The sequence below is a fragment of the Quercus lobata genome, chromosome 11 (assembly GCF_001633185.2).
Source record: "Quercus lobata isolate SW786 chromosome 11, ValleyOak3.0 Primary Assembly, whole genome shotgun sequence".
Lineage (NCBI taxonomy): Eukaryota > Viridiplantae > Streptophyta > Magnoliopsida > Fagales > Fagaceae > Quercus > Quercus lobata.
Genome location: NC_044914.1, coordinates 21,648,809 through 21,656,364, shown reverse-complemented (window position 1 = coordinate 21,656,364; position 7,556 = coordinate 21,648,809).

The window sequence follows — 7,556 nt, the reverse complement described above, 5'->3', positions numbered from 1 at the left end:
ATATGCCAAAGACATTTCAAAATGCAAGGAAACCCTCTTTCAAAAATTAAACCCAACCTCCCATATAAATCAAAAACCTAAATGATTTCTCAAGAAACCCAACTAACATGGTTGCCAAAATCACTTGTCAAAGAAAGCACATATGAACTTACAAGATAAACCACACAACAAAAGCTTGTAGTAAATTCCTTAAAGTTTCAAAATTCTATTCATACTTTCTTAAAAAATTTGCAACAGGTCAGCTCTTTTTTAATAACAAAATTGGTTCACTAGTGTTATCCAAAAAACTTGAAATTAAATGTGTAGAAGCCCTTATATGTCTAGTATGTACTGTAAAAAATTATTCTCAAAATAAGTTTTCTAATATTTATTAAAAATCACGTAGTGCATATGACTCAAATCAGTCCCTGACAGATTTAAAGTCACAAAAAAAAAAATACTATAATTTTAACATCAAGCCAAAAGCTTTGAGACTTGATTAAACCTTAAAGCTACATGTGTTAGCACATACAAACAACTGGGATTACAACTCATAACATCATACAACAATCATCACAACACAAGTCAAGAAATTCAATCCTATAACTCATATCGACAATCTATCAAATAATTGGTAAGCAAAAGACACATGCTCACATTACTTACACAAATTTATAGTTAACACGACAATCACAACTACATATGCCAAAGACATTTCAAAATTCAAAGAAACCCTCTTTCAAAAATTAAACCCAACCTTCCATATAAATCAAAAACCCAAATGATTTCTCAAGAAACCCAACTCACATGGTTGCCAAACAATAAATCTATTAGGACATATGTGATTTACTTGTTAGGAACATATGTCATTATTTTATGTAATTGACTAATCCTTTGACAAAACGCACTTTACTTGTATTTGGCTGGATCTAGGATGTGTTTAATACTTCAAGAAACTTTGTTTCAAGATTATAGTTCACTAGGAAATATTATTTGGGGAAATGCCATGCAAATGGTGAAAGATTATAGGGAGGCAGATGGTACTCAAGCGAGGTCCTTGGAGCCAAAAGGAAGCAGTCTTGAACAACTCCAGGATGACTTTTTCTCATCAATGTGGATGGAGCTATTCCCACTGGTTATGGCCACTCAGTTATAGGCATCCTTATTCGGGACAAGGACTTGAAGTTCATAGCTGCCATGTGCAAGCCCTTCTTAGGAAGGTTTGGAGTTGAAGAAACTGAAGCTATTGCAATGGAACAAGGTTTAGTGCTGGCAAAAGAGCTTGGGCTGGAGCGAGTTCTTATAGTTGGAAACTCTTCAAACAATCCAAACAATTGAGAAAGAAGGGGTCAGAGCAGTAGGTCATATAGTAGTTGGAATTGTGCAGGAAATGAGAAGTTTTGCTGATGTGAAAGTGAAGCACATTGGAAGGACAGGTAACAAAATAGCCCATGAATTAGCCCAGCAAGCAAAAAGAGTGAAGGATGCCATGTGCTGGTTAGGAAGAGAACTGGACATAATTGCAGATTTGCTTAAACGTGAGGGAGTGTTGCTATAGGGTCTTGTTTGTGGTCTATTTTATTTCTGGTTTGTTTTCCATTGTGTCCTGTTTCTATTTGCTGCTTTGACTGGCTATATTGTTCTTTCTGTTTAATGAAATTTCAGTCATCTTTCAAAAAAAAAGGGTAGTGATTTGGCATATGTGTGAAGTTTAAGGAGTAAATTGGCTCAAATAAAAATTTAAAGAGTGTAATGGCCACTATCTTAAAGTTCAGGAGATATATGAGCATTTTTTCCTACTTAAAATAAAAAGGACCTGTTTTATCTTATTATTACTATTTTTTTTTTCAAAAAAGACCAATACAAATAAGAAAAGTTAAAACTAACTAAATTATTTTTAGAAAAATAATGATCAAATTAAAAAATTTGTAACAAAGTAGCAAACGTGGATTGATGTATCACATCAACCTATGTTATAATAAGTACAAAGAATGAGTAAACCAGTAAATGTGTATGGAGAAGGTAATAAGTTTTGTTCAAAATGTGATATGTTGTAAATCATTTAGGTAAACATGTGTGAAGACTTCAAAAAATTATGGCGAAAACCATATTTTTGTCCCTACATTTTCACAATATTCCACTTTGGTCCCTAACTTTTATTTCCACTGTTTTTAGTTCCTATCCTGAAAAAATGTGTCTCATTTTTGTCCTTGCCGTTACATCAAAGACGGAAAATGCACACATGGCAAACAGAGTGCACTGTTGGCACACTAAAAGTTGATGTGACCATTAAAATAATAATAAAAAATGTTATTTGGCATTAAAAATACCACATCAGCATCTAAATAAAAAAAAATTAATTTATTAATTTTAACTAAATAAAAAAAAATTAAAAACCAAAAATCACATGAATTGAGATCTAAGTGTCTTAAACAAAAACAACAAAGACACAAATCTAGATTTAAGAACACAAACCCAGAAAAAAAAATATATATATATATATAAAAAAAAAGAAAAAAAAGAAAAGAAAAACCAAACCAAACTGAACCAAACCCTGAGATTCAGATCTCAAAAAAAAAAAAAAAAACCAATCCCCTAAGTTTGAAATTGACCTCACCAATCTCTCTCTGTTGTACGGTCTTTCACTCAATGAGACACCCAAAAAAAAAAAAAAAATGATTCACAATAGCACAAATCCAAGAATGCAAACCTCGATTTAGAAATGTTTCATTCGAAATGTTTTTCTTACTACCTAAACAGAAAAGAAAAAAAGAAGAAAAAGAGAAGCTAGATCTGCTGTCAACAAAAACACAAAAAAGCAAAGAGAGAGACATAAGGGGAGGGGAAGGGGAAGGGTCTCACCAGATCGGCAGCAGCGTGGGCAGGGAAAGCTAGGTTGGCGGCGACATGGGCAAGGAGGCATGGGTCGGCGGTGTGTTGGGTCTATGTTGGGGTTAAACTAGCAATGTGGTGGGTTGAGCAACAGCGGGATTGGCATGGAGTGAATGAGATGAGAGTGAGAGGGTTAGAGAGGGTTAGGGCTTTTGTGTTTCTGAGCTTCTTCTTCTTCTTCTTTTTTATTTTTTTATTTTTAATTTTTTTTAATTTTTGGGTTTGTGTTCTTAAATCTGGATTTGTGTTATTGTTCAAGACACGCTTAGATCTCAATTCATGTGATTTTTAGTTTTTAATTCTGTTTTTAATTTTTTTTATTTAGTTAAAATTAATAATTTTTTTAATTTAGATGCTGACATGGCATTTTTTAATACCAAATAACATTTTTTATTATTATTTTAATGGTTACGTAAGCTTTTAGTGTGCCAATAGTGCACTCTATTTGCCACATGTGCATTTTCCGTCTCTAATGTAATGGCAAAGACAAAAACGAAATGCGTTTTTAGGATAGGAACTAAAAGCAGTGGAAATAAAAATTAGGGACTAAAGTGGGAATCGTGTGAAAATGTAGGGATGAAAATGTGATTTTTGCCAAAAATTATAGACAAAAAAAGTTAATGTAAAGAGATAAAAAAGAAAAAAAGAAAAAGGGATTCATTGGGCCTTAAACTTATCTTTTCACGTTTTATTAAAAAAAAATGTATTTTTTTTTTCTCACAGTATTTCCTCAAAACTTGCAATTAGAGATTTATCATTGTTCGCAACGGGTGAGCCAAAAAAAAAAAATGTCTTTGCTTTTTCATACTTGAAGGAATTTTTAAAAGAGACTGCATTCTATTGGCCAATAAAGTGGGCCTTGGTTTATTTATATATTTTTTAACCTAGGTGAAGCATAAAAAAAAAATGTTAAGACAAATGTTAAAGTGGTGGGGGGTGGGAGAATGAGAAATTGAATTGCCTTAAATATAAAAGTGATAAAGTGTTTTTTTTTATTCAGAGTCAATATTGTAGCCATTTTAGTTTGGTCAAGAAAATAAAATACTTTAATACTGGTCAATATTAGTGTACTATTTTATTTATAAGTTAATCAATCAATGGCCATTTGTTAAAAATATTTAAAAGCATAATTCTATAATAAACATTAATGTACTTAAAAATTATTATTATTATTATACAATTTATTTTTTGGTTATACAAATAGCACAAAGCAGTGGCATGTGGTATCATATTCATACTTGAGTTTATAATTTTTTTTAATTAAATAAATATACTTTTTGGGTCTTTGAAAATTCATACTTAATAATTTTTTCTAAGGACAGGCCTTAGGACATTTATTAATGAACTATTTTAAAAATCTTTTAGGGGAAATATAAAAAGTTGTAAAAAATTGAGCTTTTATTCTCAATAAAAAGTTTTTAAAATATTTCTTAAATCAATGCTTTTTTAGGACACTGTAGTTAATTTTTGTAGGATATTTATTAATGAACTATTTTAAAAAACTTTTAGAGGAAATATAAAAAGTTGTAAAAAATTGAGTTTTTTTTTTCTCAATAAAAAGTTTTTAAAAAATTTCTTAAACTAATGCTTTATAACACTGTAGTTAATTTTTTTCTTTTTAAATTAAAAGATAGAAGCTTAATATTTTTATTAAAAAAAAAAAAAAAAACTTGAACTAGATGTTCACGTGGGACTATCAGACACATAAAACATAATTGGCAAATAAAATATACTTTTTTATTAAGAAAATAATAAAGCTTCGAGGTTGGAATTAATGTTCACGTGGCTCCAAACACACAAAACGAAGAAAAAAAAAGTAAAATAAAAAAAGAAAGAAAGGGAAACCATAATGAGTGAATGAGAAATACAAATATTTTGTACCATTTTTTTGTTTTACTTTATATTTTATTAATCATAATTTGTTATGTATTTGTTTAACTTTTTTTATTATAAAATAGTCAAAGTTTAAAATAGAAAAAATAAACACATCATCAAATTGTGATTGATGAAACATAAAATGAAATAAATAAAAAATAGTATAGAGAATTTGTATTCCTCAATGGGGGATTCTAACCATTTACCCCTATTTTTAAAAATATTTGGTAATATGACCCTGTTTTGAAACTATATAAGTTTGTGTCTTTATTTCAAAACTCGATTTTAATAAAATCGAGTATGGTGTGATCAAACTTATAAAAAAAAAAAAAAAAAAAAAAAAAAAAAAAAAAAAAAAAAAAAAAAAAGGAAAAAAGAAAAAAAAAGAATTGCATGGAACTCGAGTTCATGGAGTTCGAGTTCCATACCTATAGCGGTGTTCAGGAAGACCTATAGTGGCATTTTAAAGCCCTATAGTAGCGTTTTTATGCAATTTTTTTTGTTTTTATAAGTTTGATTGCCCCATATCAAATTTAGGGAGCCCTATAGTGGCGTTTTAAAGTCCTATAGCGGCGTTTTCATGCAATTTTTTGTTTCTATAAGTTTCATGCAATTTAAATGGAACTCGAACTCCATGAACTCAAGTTTCATGCATTTTTTATTTTTTAAGTTTGATTGGACATAACTCGATTTTAAACCAATTGAGTTTTTCATTGAAACTTGATTTTAAGAAAATTGAATTTCAAAATAGGGACACAAACCTATATAGTTTCAAAACACAGGTATATTGTCAAATATTTTTAAAAATAGGGGTAAAAGGCTAGAATCCCTTCCTCGTTGACCTCCCATAAGAAAAAGAAATAGAAGCAGTAAAGGGCATCAGGTTTGGGCAAGGTGAAGGCAAATGGAAGGGGAGGTCGAGACTTTCAAACCCAAGGGTTACTACCGGTAATGTGGCGGAAACGTGGTGGCAACAACGGTGGCTAAGTAAGTGACAGAGCTTGTACTTAAGAGAGAGAGAGAGAGAGAGAGAGAGAGAGAGTTAGTTAGATCTGAAACATTCTTGTTTCTGTACCGGATTAGGTATTGACTCCCTGGCTTTTTTTCTCCACAATTCTTCCTTGAATGTGTTGGAGGTAGGTATACCTTATATGTCACATTCCTGTTAAGATGCTTTCCCATTGAAGAAGGATACGGTACAATACAGTTTTAATAAAATAGGACAATATTCGTTTCGTGGTTCTATGCGTGCTTGCTTGACATACTATTTATTTGTTGTAAATATACCAAAACCTGTAGTACATAGTTAGAAATTTGTTGTTTGTGGCTGTAAAAGTCTTAGATTGATTTTGATTTTATCTTTTATTTTTCCATTTTTTAAAATTATATTTTGGACCCCTAGTGATGGTGGATTAGCACATTATTTTACCAATCTAACGCATCCCTTACATAATGTAATATCACAATATCTAATGCATTAGATTCTTGCCATTATTTTAATGGGAAGTTGAACATAAATGTAATATTTTAGTTAAATCATCCTTCCTTCAAAGAATCTTGTACATACTGACTTGCTGGATAACAAAGGTAACCCCTTATTCATTACCTTTGTGCATGGGCACCCTGAACAATCCAAAAGAGAGGAAGTGTGGCAGCAAATTAGTAACCTAGTTCTCTTGCTTACCCCAATTGGCTGTGTATTGGGGACTTCAACCAAATATTGTCAAGAGATGATAAATTCTCTTTTAGTCAGGGTGCAATTGTGGGTGCTGCTCGATTCCAACAGGTAATTTTTGAATTAGAACTTTGTGAATTAGTTGCTACTGGACAGAAGTTTACTTGGATGAACAATAGAGAGGAAAGTGATTTTGTCATGAAGAGACTGGATAGAGCAATTGCTATTGTGGAATGGGTAAATACATACCCAAGTTATGCTCTTAGAAATTTCCCAATTCTTCACTTTGATCATGGACCAATCATCCTAGATTTTGAGTTCCAGCATCCTTTTAGGAGAAGACCATTTAGATTTGAACACATGTGGATCACTCATCCTATATGTAAGGATATGGTTCAACAGGCATGGAACATTCACACTAAGGGCTCTAGAGCTTTCCGATGTCAGAAAAGAAGTTCTTAGCCAGAACAAGAAGGTTTTTGGAAGGGTTGAATGTGAGATTAAACTGAAACAAGCTCAACTTCAAAATATTCAAAATTCAATTAATTCAGTTGAGGATGTGAGGAAGGAGAAAGCAAGCAGGGAAGAACTAGAAGTGTTGCTTAATAGGGAAGAGTTATTGTGGGCACAAAAAGCTAGAAGTGATTGGACCTTATTGGGTGATAGAAATACTTGGTTTTTCCAAATAGTGGTTAAGCAAAGAAAAGTTAGGAGCATAATCCTGCACTTGAAAGATAGAGATGGAAACCTAATAAAAAACCCTAAGGATATCGAAAACATATTGGTGAACCACTTCAAGCTATCCTATGTTGCTGCAAGTCCTACTAGTGTTGAAAGTATTTTAGAAGAGCTTAACTCACTTCCTATCCCACAACTCTCAGTATAGCAGTCCCTTAGCCTTAACAGGCCAGTGACAAATGAGGTAATTAAGTCTACTATCTTCCAGCTAGGTCCACATAAAGCTCTTGGACTAGATGGCATCCCTGCATTCTTCTTCTAGGAATACTGGAGCACTGTCAAGACAGATATCTTCAACACTGTTCAAGCATTCTTCCAATTAGGTTCACTTTTCAAATCCCTTAACCGTACGTATATTACACTCATAGGGGCAGCCCTACCTTAAGGCCAGAGGGTT